Below are 18,331 nucleotides of genomic sequence, written 5' to 3'. Positions count from 1 at the left end.
CACAATTCTTAGAACCAAAAGGTTTGAGGTACTCATGGTCCAATAACTTAAGCTAGTCAGATCTTTGAAGCATGCATCTTGAAAGTTGCAAAGCAAGATAGAGCTCTACCTAAAGCCCATAAATGCTAAGGGACTTCCCCTTTTCATAGACTTGAGCACAAATAATAGCTCCCCTTCAATGAATGGTTAAGCTAATTTCAGCAAAAGGTGCCAAGGACTCTCTCCATTTCCACATCCAAGATTTTAGCAACACACTAGGACCAATCAACAACACTCTTGGGCTCAACTTCAGCTAGCACTGAGAGATGCTCGTGGAAAACATTAGCATATCCTAGTCATCAATAAAGGTGCACCTATTTTTGTCCTAAATAAATGTGATAGTCTCTCAGTGCTAGTCGAAGTTGAGCCTAAGAGTGTTGTTGATTGGTCCTAGAGTGGAAATCCAAGATTTTAGCAACACACTAGGACCAATCAGCAACAGTCTTGAACTCAACTTCGGCTAGCACTGAGAGATGCTCATGGAAAACATTAGCATATCCTAGTCATTAGTAAAGGTGCATCTATTTTCGTACTAAATAAATGTGATAGTATCTCTTTGATGCTTATCTTTGAGAGAATTGAAGTAAAATTGATATGGAGCATCTCTCAGGAGGTCCCACCTAACTGAGCAAGAGGATCCAAATCGAATGTTTGAGCTGTTAATACACAATGATAAGTAATAATGTCCATCAAGAGGTTGGGACCCTCAAGCTGGTTAGCTATGTGCAACTCCTTCTCGAGTAGGGTTTTATACCAGAGGGGGTGATGCTCTAATTTTTGGCGTAGGCCAGGTTACATGAGAGAACTATGGAGAGAAGAGAGATGTTGTTGTAGTGAGTTGGATTTGATTGAATTGTTTTGGTGGTACATTGCTACTCTACATTGCTCATGATTTGACAATCCCTACAAGCACTGCCAACTCGATGCATATACGATTTCTTCTAAAACGGGCATTGAGAGTTGGATTTTTATTTGATTTCATTGACTTGGGATTGATCTTGAATTTTTGTGGCAAGTGCACACAACTAGGGATAAGCCTAAGTGCTCTAGTGTTTTTCTTGAGCAACATCTTTAGTATGACTCATCATGACTAGCAGTTGCATGAGGCATCCTTCAATATGTATAAGCATGTGGTTCACAAGCAAGTGCATGAGGCCTTGATTTCTAGAAAGGATGTCCATCATTTTTTCCACATTGGCCATTTGGATTGAAACAAACTTTTGTGGAGTACTAGGAAACTACCTTCTTATGCACATACTTCAAGGTAAGTTGAGTAACACACCTTAGTAGGATCGAGATTCATGCTCTATGCTAGGGCGATATTTGTGTGAACACAAGCATTTGTAATACATAGTGCAAGTGAAACTCACGAGTTACTACATGGTCTAGGGACTAAAATAGACCTAGCTAGTTTTCCAAGTAGCTCAACAAGATAGAGATACCCGGTATTACTTTTTTCAATGACATTTGTATATGTGGTGGTATTACTTTTTGATTATAAGTCACTTGTGGAAGGATGAGGGAAGGAGAAAATTGACACAAAAGAAAAAGGCTTGTAGAGATGATAAGTCTAGCAAGAGATGTTGAAGACTTTTAGAGCTAGCAATGCGGGCCGAGGGCTAGAAGTTGTACTTTAGCTGCGAAGCACTGACCTGGGTGCATAGAGCTGAGTAAAAGCATTTACGAGTCTAATCTTTATGTGAAAAAACCTTGCATGACTATTGATTAATAGGTGTGGACACCCATAATTTTTTCCTAATAATAGTAACTCCATGGCTTCTTTGTGATCAAAGGTAGAAATATCTTCTACATATGCTTCCTATGGGCCTTGGAGTGTAGATTTGATCTCAATATGAGAAAAAGAAGGTGGATAGAAATACTATAAAAGTTTAATTTTGAGATCAAAATTTTCCATGGCAAGGATAATGTTGTTGCAAATGCCTTGAGCTGAAGAGTATCCCTCAATAGTATCGTTGAGAGATACAAAGCCTAAGAACCATGTTAATATTTGAAAACCTATCCTAGAGCTTGTACACCAAGCCATTTTCAAGAAAAGGAATACTACTAGGACGCTTAGGCCTTTTTAGAATACTTACAAAGACATGCCATGAAAGGAAGAGGATTTGGTGGGATACAAGCGAAGAGTTGATAGAAATAGCATAGGGAACCACAACCCGCATTTCACATTAAAATTTTTTCAAACGCACACAATTTTTTTTCTCTCTTCTTCTAACTTTAGCTCCTTCCCTCTTACTTCGTTTCTTCTTCTGTGCATATGCGGGCGCTCTCACGTTTCTGTGCATTCGCTCTCTCCCTGGTTTGGAGAGTCGCCAGCGAGGACCAGGAGGTTCCTTTGCATGTGCGGATGCCATCCCATGGGTCACCATGCCCTGCCTCTCCAGCTTGGCCATTATCCCACCACTCCTAACAAGGAGTTGGCTCACAACCACCCCCGGAGATCCTTCTCTTCCTCCCTCAACAAGTCCCTCCAGCCACGCTTAGGTAAGACCCCTCCATCCGCCAAGAAGAAGGATGCAACAGTAGAAAAGCACGTGAGGAGCTCCATCGCCAAGAGGAAACGTGACAAGGACGCTGATGAGAAGGAAAATGAGAGACAAGCTGGCCACGGTGATGGAGCTTCGTAGTCGGAGGAAGGGGAAGAAGAAGAAGGAGAGGAGGAGGATGAGGAGGAAGCAAGTGGGAGCGAGAAAGTAGAAGACGGTTCCAGGCAAGATGCAGGTTTCAAGGGACTCACAGAAGGCTTCTATGAAGTTGAAGCTGTGAGAAAAGATGCGAGTACGCAAGGTGCATCATCTTCCTGGCTTTTCTAGCCACTTTCACACCATCCATGCTAACTGCCATATTAAAGCAATGAGATTCCTCAATTCTTTTTCTCTTCCTGAACCTGCACACGAGCTTCAAAGGTGAAATTTGTTGATTGGTTATGCTCCTAAGTCAAACGAATCCTTCTTGCATATCTGTTTGGCTTACTAGTTGACATCTAATGTATTAAATTCGCAAGTCAGGTTGTTCAAACGTTTGAGCCTATGTTGTAGCCTGCAAACTAGCCATTGCCATGTTTCCTGATATCATAAATGGTTATGCTGAATTGTGTTGCTTAGTCCTCTACAGCACATTGTCAATTTCAAAAGCAATAATTCTAATCTTTCTTTTTATGATGATTGCAGGGTCAAGTGCCATACTTGATAAAGTGGTGACAGTTGGTAACAGTAATCCATCAGATCTAGCTTTTCTTGATACCTACACTTCTCTTATGGCATAACTTAGAGTATCTGACATGTGTTACATTGTAGGCAAGGGTGGCCTGAGTCGAATAATACTTGGGAACCATTCGAGAATGTCAAGGCTTGTGCTGACATCATAGAGGAATTTGACAAGAGGTATGTTGAGATCTTTAGTTTTCTTTACTATGCAGATATTTATTCAATATGCAAATGTCATTTTGATTTCTTGCTCATCCAGTTTGTAGCTATGTGCCTAAATCAGGGAGGAAAGTACGAGGTAGAAAGAAATTTGGAACTTATCAACTTTCTCCAAAGAGGAAGCAGACACTACTAGAAAATGTGGATGGGGGAAGTGCTGCCAACGCAGGAGAGAACACAACGGACACTGATTAGGACAATGGAAAGTGTGCAACTCAAACTGTAGAACCGATCAGGGAGAGTCTTGAGAATTCAATATCACTGAAAGGTGGAGTTTTTTATATAGGGAGAAAGGATGTTAGTAGGTCAACAATAGTCGGCAATCCTGGAAATGGTAGTGTCCTTGCAACTGAGGCAACAGAAGAGATGGTGATAAGTCCTATGGTTAACTAACTAGAATCTAATTCAAGCAGGTTGGTGCTGGAAACAAACATGCCCCAGCTAAAGTTTTCGCAAGAACAATCGGGTTCTATATCACCTCATGAATTGGAGGAGAAGACAAGCATAGTAAAGCTGCAGAAAAAAGTAGGGCCAATGGACATCATGAAGCTAGGGAGGAGATTATGCAAAGTGATATAAGTGCTACCGAGTATCCATTGATCAGCTTGATATCAAATTATTCTCTACAAAATGAAGGAACGATGAATAAGGATGATGTTCAGCTGGACAAAAAATCCAGCAGTGGGAAACTTAATAAGAGTGCTGGCAATGACAAATGTACTAGAGCAAAAAAGAGGAAACAAGATTTTGTGAGACGTGTTTGACAAAGTTTGGATTCTCAAGAATAGGATACAAAGACAATGGTCGATGAGTGTCAAGAATCACGTGATGGGGAGATGTGCTTGAGCTGTTGCGCCAAACACATACTGTATACACAAGAGAAAGCTCACTCAAGAACACAAGAAGAGAGATGGAGGCCAAAACGTTTTCTTGCTAGTTTTTCTTCTTTTTCCACACACTATATAATGTAAACAAAGTATAGATAAGATACAACATTAAAAAAAGTGTCATTCTAAGTCAAACAATGCATAATCGACTACACTAATCGACTGGCGTTATATCTTTGTCAGCGGTTGAGATAGGTGTAACAAACTAAATATAATAAGTGATAAGTCAGTGGCCATGTGAGTATTATAATGACCACCAATGTGCTAAGTGTAGATGTGCGGACTTATCTAGCCAGGTGGTCCATCATCAATGTCCGCACGTGTTGAGCTTGCCATCTTAACACTCCCTCTCAAGCTCAATTCTATCTCTACAACTCCAAGTAAGCTTCGAAATTTTCAAAGCTTCTCTGCATCCAATGTCTTTGTGAAAATGTTAGCTATCTGATCATGTGTGTTGACATATATCAAGTCAATCTCTCCTGCAAGTATCTTCTCTTTCACATGGTAGTAGTGTATCTCAATGTATTTTGTCTTAGTATGGAACACTGGATTTCTAGCTAGCTATATGTTGCTCATGTTGTCACAATGAATAACAATTGGACAATCTTTTTGTATGTCTAAATCACCTAATAACTTTTGTAGTCATACCACCTCACATGATGCCATTGTAGCATCTCTATACTCGGTCTCTATACTCGATAGAGCAATTGTAGTTTGCTTTTTGTTACTCTATGTAACTGTTGTACTATCAAGAGAAAACATGAATCTACTAGTAGATCTTCTATTTGACATGCTACCAGCCCAATCTGTATCTTTGTATCCAAAGACTTGTACGTCCTTACTTGCCTTATAAAAAAGTTCATAATGTAAAGTGGATTTCACATATCTCAATATATATCTAACTGCATCCAAATGAGGCTTTCTAGGCATTTGCATAAATTGACTGACAAGGCCAACAACATAGCTCATGTCTGGCCTTGTGATAGTCATGTAAATCAAACTTCATATTATCCTCATGAACATAGTAGGGTCTCTATCTCATCCCCAACGTCAGCACTCAACTTCACATTTTGCTCCAATGGTATTGAAAGAGGCTTACATGCTGTCATACTATACTTGGACAACATATCCAAGCCATATTGCCTTTGGGACAGCCATATACCATCATATCTGATCACCTCAATACCAAGAAAGTATCTCAACTCATCCAAATCTTTCATCTCAAACTTCTTTTTCAAGAAGTCCTGAACTTCAGCAATCCCATTGTCACTGTCACTTGCAATAATCAAGTCATCCACATAGATGATTATGATGACTAAATTTGTATCTCTTTTTCACATAAAGTGAGTGATGAGCATTAAAAATATAAAATTCAATATTGACAAGATACTCTCCAATCTTGTCAGACCATGCTCTAGGTGCTTGCTTTAGCCCATAGAGCGCCTTTTTTAACCTGCACACATATGTGGGATGCTCTAAATCCTCATAACCTGCTAGCTGCTCCATATATACTTCTTACAATTTACCATGCAATAAAGCATTCTTAACATCCATTTGGTGCAAGCTCCAACCTTTGGCTATTGCCAAGGCAATCACACACCTAATAGTTGTCATCCTAGCAATTGGACTGAATGTCTCTTCATAATCTATGTCATATGTTTGAGTATCGCATTTTGCAACCAGCCTAGCCTTATACCTACTAACTGAATCGTCTGTGTTATGCTTGACTTTGTAAACCTACTTACAGCCAATAGCTTTCTTACCCTTAGGTAAGGGTACCAAATCCTAAGTCTTATTGGCTTCTAATGTAGCCATCTTCTCATCCATTGTTGTATCCTAATGAGCATGATCAACAACATCCTCAAAACAAGTGGACTCAACATTCTCAACTAGTTTTACCATATAAGCATAATGGTGAGCTGCATAGCATTCAAAACCAAATCTTTTAACAAGGTATCTAACCCTGTTAGATTTGCGTATCACCGGATCACTCAATGGAGTCTTTACATTACTATGAGCTCTTTGTACACCTGGTGTCCTAATGAAGGAATGCAAAGCTCATCATCCAAACTCTCCAAACCACTAGAATCTCCATCAAATCCCAAATGACTGGTAGATGCATCATTACCATCCAGCACTTTCTTCTTTCCTTTATCCTTTCTTGCAACACTTATAGATCCATCTGAAGATGCGGGGCTACTCCTTAGTCTCCCAGACCAAGGGCTCATTGTAGATGTAGCACTAGATGATGTTTCTGGTCTACTAAGACTCCGTGATTCTTGTTTATATTTTTGTACATAGCTATCTTAATCATTATCATCATCCAAAACATCACCATGTGTATACCAACTTCCTATCTTAACATCCTTGCTCACTCTGAACTCACATGTGACAGGGTTATAACAACGATACTCTTTTTGCTCTAAAGAGTATCCAATAAAAATACATTTTTTTGCCTTTGCATCAAGCTTCTTCCGTAGCTCATCTGACACATGAGCTTATGCGACATAGCCAAATACCTTCAAGTGCGATAGATCAGGCTTCTTGCTGGTAAAGCATTCTTTAGGAGTCATCCCATGAACTGCAGCTGTGGGAGTTCCGTTCATAATGTAGACATCATATGAATAGTCTTAAACAAAAAATGTTTGGGCATATTCTTTTTAGCCATTAATGCCCGTGCAACTTCTGCAATATGCATGTTTTTTCTTTTTACAACACTATTTTGCTGTGAGATATATCTACAAGTAAATTGTATCTTTATCCCATGAGTCCTTAAGAAGCCACTGAACTCATTAGAGATGTACTTTCCCCCTCCATCCGATCTCAAGCACTTCACTTTTAAGCATGTTTCTGTTTCAACAGTTGCCTTAAAATATTTGAAGTGCTCAAATATATCACTCTTTTCCTTCATGAAGTATATCCATAGTTTCCTTGAACAGTCATCAATAAATGTGAGAAAGTATTTGCTACCATCAAGAGATACATTATGTGTAGGTCCCCAAATATCTGTATGTACTACATTAAGTATATTTATGCTCACTTCTCTATCATGCAAGAAGGGTTCTCTCGTCGGCTTACCAAATTGGGATGCTTCACAGAATTTATGCAATTCTGCAACTCTAAAAGACGGCAACCCTGTAATCAATCCTTTGGACTGCATTAATTTCAGCCTTTGCACATTTGCATATCCAATATGTTTATGCTATATTTCAATATCTGCAACTACTCCTTTTTCTTTAGTATATATAACAGTATCCATTGCAGGAATTCTAGCATCTAAAGTGAACATTCGGTCAACTCTACTTCCTTTTGCGACCAACCTACACTTATCATTAAAGTCTTCTATAAAACAACATTTTGCATTGAATCGGACCTGTAACCCTTGCTCTACCATTTGGCCAATAGACACTAGATTCTTTATAATTGATGGCACATGTAATACATCTATTAGACTCTTTGTCTGGCCATCATAAAAGGATAAGGGAACCTTTTCAATATGTGAAATAAGGTGGCATGAATCATCACCCGTTTGCACATAATCTGGGATTTGGAAGTCCTGCATCTCTCCAAACCATTCCATATGACTGCATATGATTAGATGCACCTGAATTTACATACCATACATCATCATGTGTTCCCTTTCCTGTAACTGTATTCATCATATGCTGCATAACAAACAGATGCTCATTTTTGTTTTCATTTTGTCGTGAAGAGGATGCATAGTTTCCTTGCTGCAATTTATCACTGCGAATATCATCCTTCTTAGCATAACAATTAGTTGCAATATGTCATGTTTTGCCACAATAATGGCAAACAATAGCAGAATTTCTAGAGCCTCTATTTTGCCATCCACCTTTTCCTCTAGAACTCCCCTTGACTCTAAAGTTTCCTCTGCCTTCAGAAACCTACATTTTACCAAACTGTTGATTGAACCTGTTTTGCTGGTTATCTCCAGCACGTCCCATACCACGGCCTCTCGAAGAGGATCTACCACGTCCCCTTCCTGAACTCGAGTAAAATGCTTGGACCTGTTTACAATTTCTTTCAGACGAATCACACTACATATTGATCTCTTCAGTAATCATGAGAGAGATCAGCTCATCAAAATCTGAAAATGGCTTCCGTATATATACTGAAGTAACAAATAATTTCCATGCTTTCTTATTGTTAAGGCCACTTAGAGTGGATGAAACCAAATCATCATTATCCGGCATTGCATCAATCGCTGCTAAAGCATCTGCAATGCTCCTCACCTTCAATACATATTTATTGACAGACATTTTTTTTTTCTTCAAGGCATTCAACTCTTACTTGAGTTGAATCTTTCGTGTCTTTGTATTTACTGAAAACATGCTCTTAAAAATTATCCAAGTTGCATGTGAAGTTTTTGCATTCCTGATATATCCCAGCATAGTATTATCAATGACTGCAGATAACTAGTACATCACCTCTGTCTTTCACATTTCATTCTTTCCATGATTTTAATTCATCTGCAGTTGGAGGGATACCCAACTCTGGCTCCTTTTCTTCACCTGAAACAAACTCATAAGGGCCCTTTCCAATGAGGGTATTTGTTACACGGAACTTCCATGAAGGGTAGTTGTTCTTGTCGAGCTTCTCAATAATGGGATTTCCACTGTTCTCTGCCATTATCACAAACAAGGATACAACACATCAAGATAGCCTTCTACAATCTTTCACGACACGTGCATAGCAATACACCAAGCAACCTTTTTCACTGATTGCTCAATAGTACATGTAATCTGCAACCTGTTTACAAATAAACCTTATGTTTGCTTCCTGAAATACCTCAAAAATTACAGATTTGCAATCTATAACATGTGCACCCACTTTCGGTCAATATAGTCGAAATCACAGTGTACCTTGAAACTGCTGCCCGCAACCTTGCGGCTCTAAAACGGGGCCTGAAACGGCCTGAAACGCCCAAAATAACTACGGGAAATCCCTAAAGGGCCTATCTTTAGAATATACAGTGATTTGCTCACATACCAAATCTCACAGCAATCTGAGATTTTTGCTCGACCCTGCTTTTGCTACCTTCACATGCACTATCCAAGAGAGAGAGTGGAAGAATGGGAGAGCTTTTTACCCGTTGCTTGCTTGCTTGAACCTTGCTTCTTCTCCTTCACTTCAGCCTTTAAAATCAGCCTCTCTCAGTTGCGCGGCTCTGATACCATGTCAAGAATCGCGTGATGGGGGGATGTGCTTGAGTTGCTGCACCAAACACACACTGTATACACAAGAGAAAGCTCACTCAAGAACACAATAAGAGAGATGGAGGCCAAAACGTTTTTTTGCTGGTTTTTTCTTCTTCTTCTTCCACACACTATACAATGTACACAAAGTATAGATAAGAGACAACATAAAGCAAATTGGCCTTCTAAGTCAAACAATGCATAACCGACTACACTAATTGACTGGCGTTATATCTTTGCCAACTGTAGGTAGGTGTAAAAAACTAAATATAATAAGTGATAAGTTAGCGGCCATGTGAGTATTATAATGACTACCAACGTGCTAAGTGTAGACGTGCGGACTCATCTAGCCAGGCAGTCCATCATCAATGTCCGCACGTGTTGACCTTGCCATCTCAACAATGAGGAGAGGTCACGGGAAATTGTGGAGTAGGGCAACAATTTAAAGGGAGTTTTGTTGTCCACACAAGGTGGGCACATGGAAGTTAAGCCTTCACAGTTGTCTGCAGATTTTTGAAACAAAGTCGCCTTCTGCCACAGCAAACCAGTGTTCCCAACCAGGCATGCCCAATAATCCTTCTCTCACAAAGATTATCAAGGCAGTGAATTACAACAACTCATCTGTGAAGGAAAGCAAGATGCGACTATTCTTTTTAAGGCATCAAAGTATGATATAACATATGCTTGTTCTTTATATGTTATTTTCTTGCAAGTAGTATATATAATTTTTTATAGACCAAGGAGCTTGGGAGGTTGTTAAGGATTGTGGTGAATTCATGAAGAAATAATGCTAGCTTTGTAAGAAAACCCATGTTATAATGTTGCTATTTCAACATTGGAGCATGAAACAAATGTTTTGGAAAATTGAATCCAAAACATATGGTATTCGGAAAAATTTGGGTGGGTTCTAAGGGGCTATAATAGGTTGTATTTTGATGACAATTGGAATCCTTAGTAAGAGAAGTGGAGCTTGTAGTGGGCTTTAAAATAAACAACTCAAAAAAGTTTATTGTGTACCAATCAAGCACACCTAGTAATTCAAAAGGTCTAGTCATAACAAAGGACAAAGATGAAAAACTTAAAAATCAAAAGTTATCGTGTATCTGAAATAAATATTGTTAGTTGGCTTGGGCTTGAGGCTAATGTTGCCTCCATAAGCCATCAATGGGGTGCAAACCTGATCCTGATAGGGTGCCTAGTGCAGAAGAGAGGGCTAGGATCATGGGCGTCATCAATAATATGCCAAACATTATTCATGCATTGGTGGATGGGATGAAGGCAATGCATATTGTATATCTAGTTCTATAAAATGAAGTAAGAAATGAAAACATTAGCTAACCACCATTTAGTAACATGTGTATATAGGAACAAGGATGCAACTCAATGGCTTATAAAAAATTTATCTAAACCATGACTCAGACAAAACTGGTGCCATGTGTGTCAACACCTTAGCCATGTATTCTAGGGAAAGCATGGTAATTTATTCTCTTATAATTTATTCTATTGTTGGCTTACTTCACTTTGTTGTATATTATAATCTAAGGTATACTCTCTATGGATGTTGTAGGATTGGGTGGTCTTAGGGTTCTTTATTTACACAAAGATATGGTGTTATTTATTTGCATGAAGTCATGCATCTCGCTTAGGCGGATTGTAGCTCACACTTTTTGCTTTATGTTGGCAACCAATTTCATTTAAGGTAGCAACAAATCTAAAAAAGTATTGTTGGCACAAATTCGTTCTAGGCTTTTCAAAGGTAAGGGATTCTTGAAACAACTTTAAGTACACACAAGCATTTTGAAGAAAACTACATAGGGATTGGATTGGGACTTAATGCTAATGCGAGGTGCTGTTTACCATCGATAGTAGGATACCTTACCACATGCCAATTGTTTTCAAGAATGCCATTAAAAAAAGATGAGAAGTAGGTTATATGGTGTGTGGCAGGAGAGGCCCGTTGATTGGCATGCGTTGTGAATTTGGCATATGCATGTCATGAGATAGCCCTTTCTTGTTACGACATGTGCATGTATGTGTGTGTATGTACGTGTGTACACATCCATGTGTGTGATAGGAGAGGCCGTTTGATTGGCATGCACCGTGAATTTGGGATATGCATGTCATGAGAACTGATAAGGCAATCCTCTCCTATCACTCAGTATACAAAGGTGTTTACTCTTCACATGCACATGTATGGCAAGGGGTCATTGATTGGCATGTATGTGTGTCATGAGATGGGTCTCTTGCCATGCATTATTTTTATCTTTGAGTCTTTGTACGTATGCATTTTGTAATCACTTGTGAGATACATGGATTGGCATGTGTCATGTATTCGATGCATACATGTCATGATACTTGTCTCATGATGTGTGTGTGTGTGCATGTAGGGTTGAAAGGTGCTTGTCAAGTAGGCACTCAATCATGGAGTTGGTAAGTGAGTGTCTTTTGACAAGTATGCCACAATTGACTTGGCATTGTGTCATGAACTCGGCATAGATGTGTCATGAAAATGATGAAGTTCCTAGTATTGATGGATGGCAAGCCTAAGATAATCAAGTTGCTCTTTATGTAATCAGCGTGAATGGTGAAGCTTTTGTATAGACAATCCAAGCGAATGTTGCATCGTGGCTCATCAATACATTATTTATATGTACTTGTCCACAGGAAAGTTGAGCTTTAATCAATGTGTATTGATTTGATTTACCTTGCTTTAGTTGTACTATTTTCTTTGCAATAACACAGTCATTGGTTGAATTATCTTTCATTCAATGTTTTTGCTACGTTATTATTAAGAAAACTTTACCATCTCGAGTTCAAAAATAATACTTTGAACCTTTTATTACTTTATTATTTTCATGAAAAATATTCACCAATTGATTATAGGATATCTTTGGTTTAGAGATTAAATCGCCACACTTTTGAAAGTCTAAAATACAAGTTTTGCCACATATTCTATAACATGAAAGTGTACATTGGCTCTTAAAATCATCTATGGCTAGGATTACCATAAAGCTTCAAAGACTCAAGAAAAGAGAAGGAGCTTGAATATAACAATTAAGAGCTCTTTATTGGACAGTAATGGGCTTGCCTTAAGCACAATAGAAGTAGGTGTCATGGCTTGTTAGAATTCTAAAATGGCTTGCTAAAAAATCAATGAAAATCATGCTGAAGCCTCTTGCTATCCATGTGGTCATCAAGCTTGCAACCAAGGAAAAATGGTACTCTATGGGTAGTAATCATGGGGTAAGGAAGAAGCTTATGTCATCCTTAAAGCCTAGAATGGAAGGAAAAGAAAGATTGAAGCAAGAATCTCTATGAAAGCTTGTGAGAAAGCCTGAAAGAGAGAGAGGTAACTCTTGATTAGTAAAAAGTAAACCTATTTAAGTCTTTTTCTAATATTTATTAACCCTCATTATATCAAATACCTCCAAAATGGACCTCTTCTTGATGGCAAACTGCTAAAATATTTAAGAATATGCCATTTCTTCTTCAGATCTTCTCCAGGAGCTCTAAAATTGGTCAAAACTAACTGCAAAAAACCCTGACTAGTCATAGTTTGAACTATACTAAGTCTTGCAATAAAATCTTGAACCTTATTACTCAGAATGATATTAGTAACCAGATCTAGACTTGAAAATGACCTTGCCAAGAATCAAATTCAAGGCTCTGATACCATTGTAAAGAAGAAAATTTCCATATCAAATTAAATATACTAAAAATAAAATAAGTACACTAAAATACCAAGAAAGCCATAGCTAAGGTAGCTAGGTTGCCATAAATCATGTTACCACTTGAATTACAAAGGCTAAGAATCATTCATGAGAGGCTACAACATGATATCCTCCTCATGCTATAGAGGGGCATGGAATCCACCCCAATGCCATGGTGGCTAAAGAGTATGCACCCTCAATGGATGGTGGGGAGTTGGCAACCTCAAACAAGAAAGGTTTACAATTGGCAAAAGATGCTTGGAAAGTTACGACTTAGCCTTTTATATCTAATCCTAGACCTAAGGCTAAATATTGGTTAAGGTACTAATTTTTCTTTATTATATGAACTCTTCTTACCTTGGGGTATTTTTTGCAAAAGAGGCTTGTTTATATGGAATGGTAGGAAGATCAAGAGTATTCTAAGGATTTTTCAAAAGTCTTTATGACATTAATGATATGGACTTTAAATGGATTTTTCTCATGTTCCCAAGATTACTTTTTGACAAGACTTATGAGGAACCATGTTAAATAGAGAAAATAAGAGGAAAATGGATTTTTGTGCTTTAAAAATTAAGGAAAAATATGATTAATGTTTGTGGATATTTAGCAAGGTTGAGGCATGAGGATTATGCCTTAGCTCACCCTTGTTTTTATGTTACAATGCATTTTTATTGCTCTATACATTGAAAATGACAAAAAACAAAATCCTACACCTACGCAACGATGCAACACATAAACGGGAGGGGGAAAAGAGGATTTGTGGAAGTGTTTAAGTGCTAAAAATGATGCAAAGTCTGATCTTTTGTTTGTGCATGCTATATAGGATGATTGATTACTTAAGTTAAAGAGACTAGTAGTATGATTAAGTTCGGTGCTAGTCTCTAGCAACATAGTAACAACACATAGATTGAAAATCATTGAAGGGATGATTTTTCACTCCACTTTTTTGATTTTTAATGATAAATGTTTGAGAACAAAGGTCATTCACCCATGCATTAAGCATAGCATATTATATCCTCCTGGATGCATAGCACTTGATTGCTACCAACATCGTGGAGGAGTGTGTGAGGATTCCTAGGCTATAGGATAGACGAGCGGTTCCTTAGGGCAAGTCTAGTGAGGAAATATCAACTCTTGGATCATTCGATATACAAAAGAGTGGAGCTTGTACATTTGTTCTTTATATTGGGGCAGTGCATCAAGGGGTCAATCCCCCTGATATGTAGGAGAGCTGCAGTGGGGCCGCGGTATTTCAGCCGAGAGGTTGCCTCCTATGTATGTGATACGTGGAATATTATGCTAAGATGTATGGGATATCCCTCTAAGGAGTAGGGGAAGGCAAACGTTGGACTGTGTCTATTACAAATGCAAGATTGATATTAGAGTTTAGTGTAGTGTGTGCCTTAGACGCTCCTGGCCGTGAGGCCATGTGAGGTGTCTTGTGTGTCTTAGAGGTTCACCTAGTGCTAGAGAGCTATTGTTGAGCCCATTTTAGATCTTGATAGATGGTGTGTTTGTCGAGAGTTGCCTACAAGTGGCCGTTTTTGTGCCTTGGTCGGTTGGGACCCATCCTCTGGTGTATACAAGAAATTAGTAAGCTAGACTCACAAGACCGTCAAGTAGATCTCCAAAAGCAAGAGAGGTTGAACGAGCTAGATGGCGGGATGAAATAAACAGAAGATACTCTCTGTAAAGGAGTGGCCCAATAGCTTTGCAAGGGCAGGGTTTTAATAACCCTAGGTCAGCACATAGTCCATTAGGGGGAGGAAGCTCTAATTCTCCCCCCCCTCCAAGCACTCCCTCCACTTTGAGTGGACCTCTAGTTCTAATTGTGTAAACCCCTATAGTAGCATTAAATCCGATTATTACCATGGTGGCACAACCCATTGCTATACCTGCTAGAATGGTGGATTTGTCAGCTTTAGGTTTCCCCCTGCCCATCTTTAATGGATTAGTGGAGGAGGATGCAGAATTGCACATTAATAAGTTTCAAAAGTTGATGTTCAAATGTCACATCCAGGATGAGGACATCTAATGATGTTATTAACATGACTCTCAAAGGAAGAGCTGCCATATGGTATCACGGCCTAGAGGTCGGAACCATAACAACCATTGATTTATTTTTCAAAGCCTTTCGAAGGGAGTTTGCCCTTGAAAGGGGTGGTCAATATTGGCTACGTGTACTAAACGTGACACTCAAGAACCACATGAGGATATTCGAGCATATGACAAGAAGTTAAAAGAGGTTTTTCACAAATTACAAGCCTCTATCCCTATCCCAATAGCTGCCCAACTGTAATATTTCTTGCATGGTCTGGATTTCAACATTCAGGTGTAGTTGAGTAGTCTCATTTTGCCGGATGTAGAGATCGCCATTTGACAAGAACAAGAAGTAGAATCTCGACTCTACAAGCAGCTTATGCCTCTTGAACCAATCTTAATATGGGTTTGGTTTTAGAAAATAATTTGGTGTTGATCAATGGCAATGGAAGTCAAGGGATAGCAATGACTAACCCTAATGGGAGAGGAAGCATGGTTCAAATTGTACCCTTATTGCCAGCTCCTCCCAGTGTGACTATGCCTATGGCTAGTCAGATGGCTCCATGGAGGCCAAGTATCAAACTCTAATGTTGTTCCTGTGAGTCAACAACCAATGCCCAATCAAATTGTTAGGCCAATGGAACGACGGATAGCTGATCAGGGCTATGAGTCAAGTTCCTCAAATGTCCTTAGGGAAGTTAAGGACATGATGAAGCACTACACTGACATGATTTTTGAACAATATAGACAAATAGCCGTTGATGTTAATTTCCTTAAAAAACAATAGAATCTGACAGGGAGTCGACGCCCTGAAGAGGGTGCCCCCTCGAGATTTAGTTGTAAATGGTGTGGTGGCCAACATTACCCTCGGAATTGTCAAAATGTCAAATGTGATATTTTTCAGAAGTGTAGACATTTGGTTGCTACCTGTTGGAGTAAGATTAGCTCTCTTCAACAAGGTAGTGGATAGAGAGGTCCTGTTAACCATCGTATGCAAGGGAACAACCTTCAGCGAGATGATGGGCCGAAGAAAATCCTTCAAAGAGGTAAGGCTACTATATAGAGGAGCTACCTGGTGGCAGTGGAGTTAGCCATATTGAGGCTGTGCAGGTCAATGGGACTGAAGCCTCTAGTCTACGAGCTATCACAAGAGGTCAGAAGGGTAGAGATGGTGACAAGGACAATGTAAATCTTGTCAACAAAAAACCTAAGCAAGACGATAAAGGGATGCAAGTCCTTAACCTTGACATGGAGGGAAGACCTCTAAAACTTGTGGAAAGTAAAGCCGATGCCAAGAAGGATAAAGAGTCTCCAAGGAAGAAGGAAAAAGCTAAGAAGAAAACGCCAAAGCTGACTCAATGACCAAAGGAGAGAATGGTCTGGCATGAGAAGAGAGCTCTAGGTAATTATCACAAATTTGATTTGGCAAGCTCTCTTTGTGAAGTTAAACTAGACATGAATCTTTTGCAGCTGATTAAGCTGTCTCCAGGAGTAGTGCGTAAGGAATTTAAAAAGATCATGTGTACTAGGTATATTGTAGAACCTCTGGGCATAGCGGGAGTAGGAGATGATTGGTTTGAGCATGCTGAAAAACACTACCCAAGGGTTGTAGCCTAGGTTGATGGAATAATAGTGGATCATGCTATTGTAGATACGGGATCCTCTATTAACATCATGATTTTAGAGTTGATGGAGAGGCTGGGCCTTGCAATCCAAAAAGACGCCTCCATGATTCTTAGAATGGTAGACGATAGTCTTAGGTAGCTTGAAGGTTGCATCACTAAGGTCCACATCACGATTGCAAATAGAATGCCTTTTGGACTTTAGGGTGATTAGATTTGCAAGGCGTCCTAGCTAGCAAGTGTTTCCTAGGTAGACCTTGGATCTTGCAAGCAAACTGTCAAGTGGATATGCCCATAGGTTGATTGATATTTGGTAGAGGTGCCCGCCGAGTAGTAGTTGATGCTTATCTTAAATCTCCTCAAAAGGAAAGAGCTCCTTTATCCTCTACAGAATTAGAGACATTAGAAGATGTATCTACTAGTGAGACGTCATCGAGTGATGAATCCAAAGAAGGGTCCACCACAGAAGACATCTATCAAATAACATTGAATGAGCCGATAGAGGCTCAAGATCGAATAAGGGATGCAAACGTTATTGAGCTAGACCTTGGTACACCAAATGATTCGTGGCCAATTAAATTAGGATCCATGCTAAGTTTAGAAGAATGAGAGGACTATGTGTCCCTGATTAAGGAGTTTCGCAATATCTTCGCTTGGATTTATAATGAACTTAGAGGCATTCCTCCCAGCTTGGCTGTGCATACCATTCCTTTAAAGGAAGAAAGTTGCCATGTATGTTAAAAATTAAGGCATACACCTTTTGAACTAAGGGACATGCTATTTGAGGAGCTACAAAAGTTGCGAAAAGCGGGTTTGATCTTCCATGTTCAGCATACTGAATGGTGTTTACTAGTTGTGATCAGGAACAAGAAAAATAATCAAATCCAGCTTTGCATAGATTTTAGAGAGCTGAATAAGTAGCCAATTAAGGACTACTACCCGTTTCCCTTTATTGATTAGATTTTGAACCACTTAGTGGGTAGGAAAATATATTCGTTTATGGATTGTTTTGTGGGTTATAACCAGATGGCAAATATAGAATAAGACATATCTGGGAGGAAAAATGGTACCATCCGATTTCTTTTGCTGGGCATATCAGAAATCAACTAGACTTACATGGAGAAGTTATGCCTTGCAATGGTATTTGCGACTAAAACATTCAGGCACTACATCCTCTATGAGAAGGTAGTTTTTTATACAAAGGCAGAAGGGCTTAGATTGTTGATGAACAAGTTACAGTCGTCTGATCCTTTAGCAAAGTAGTTAATAACTTTGTAGGAATTTGATTATGAGATTAGAAGTAAGCCACCAAGGCTGCAGGGTATAGTGGAATGCCTTGTGGATTTTGGGGAGCCAAAAGAGACTTTAGTTGAA

The 18,331-nt window shown here is 39.1% G+C and overlaps 1 long non-coding RNA gene across 1 annotated transcript; it reads left to right on the top strand.

Annotated features, from left to right (window-relative positions):
- The first annotated feature begins 2,341 nt into the window (after positions 1-2,341).
- Positions 2,342-4,391, top strand: LOC148039053 (uncharacterized). Its single transcript, XR_015690450.1, has 4 exons — positions 2,342-2,844; positions 3,228-3,269; positions 3,354-3,440; positions 3,547-4,391. It is a non-coding gene; the product is annotated as an uncharacterized LOC148039053 (long non-coding RNA).
- Positions 4,392-18,331: the final 13,940 nt, after the last annotated feature.

This window comes from Lygodium microphyllum, chromosome 3 (genome assembly GCF_053477565.2).
Source record: "Lygodium microphyllum isolate KBCC chromosome 3, Lygodium_microphyllum_v1.1.10, whole genome shotgun sequence".
Classification (NCBI taxonomy): Eukaryota; Viridiplantae; Streptophyta; class Polypodiopsida; order Schizaeales; family Lygodiaceae; genus Lygodium; species Lygodium microphyllum.
The sequence above is the reverse complement of the archived record's forward strand: the minus strand, read 5'-3'. Positions and strand labels throughout refer to the sequence as shown.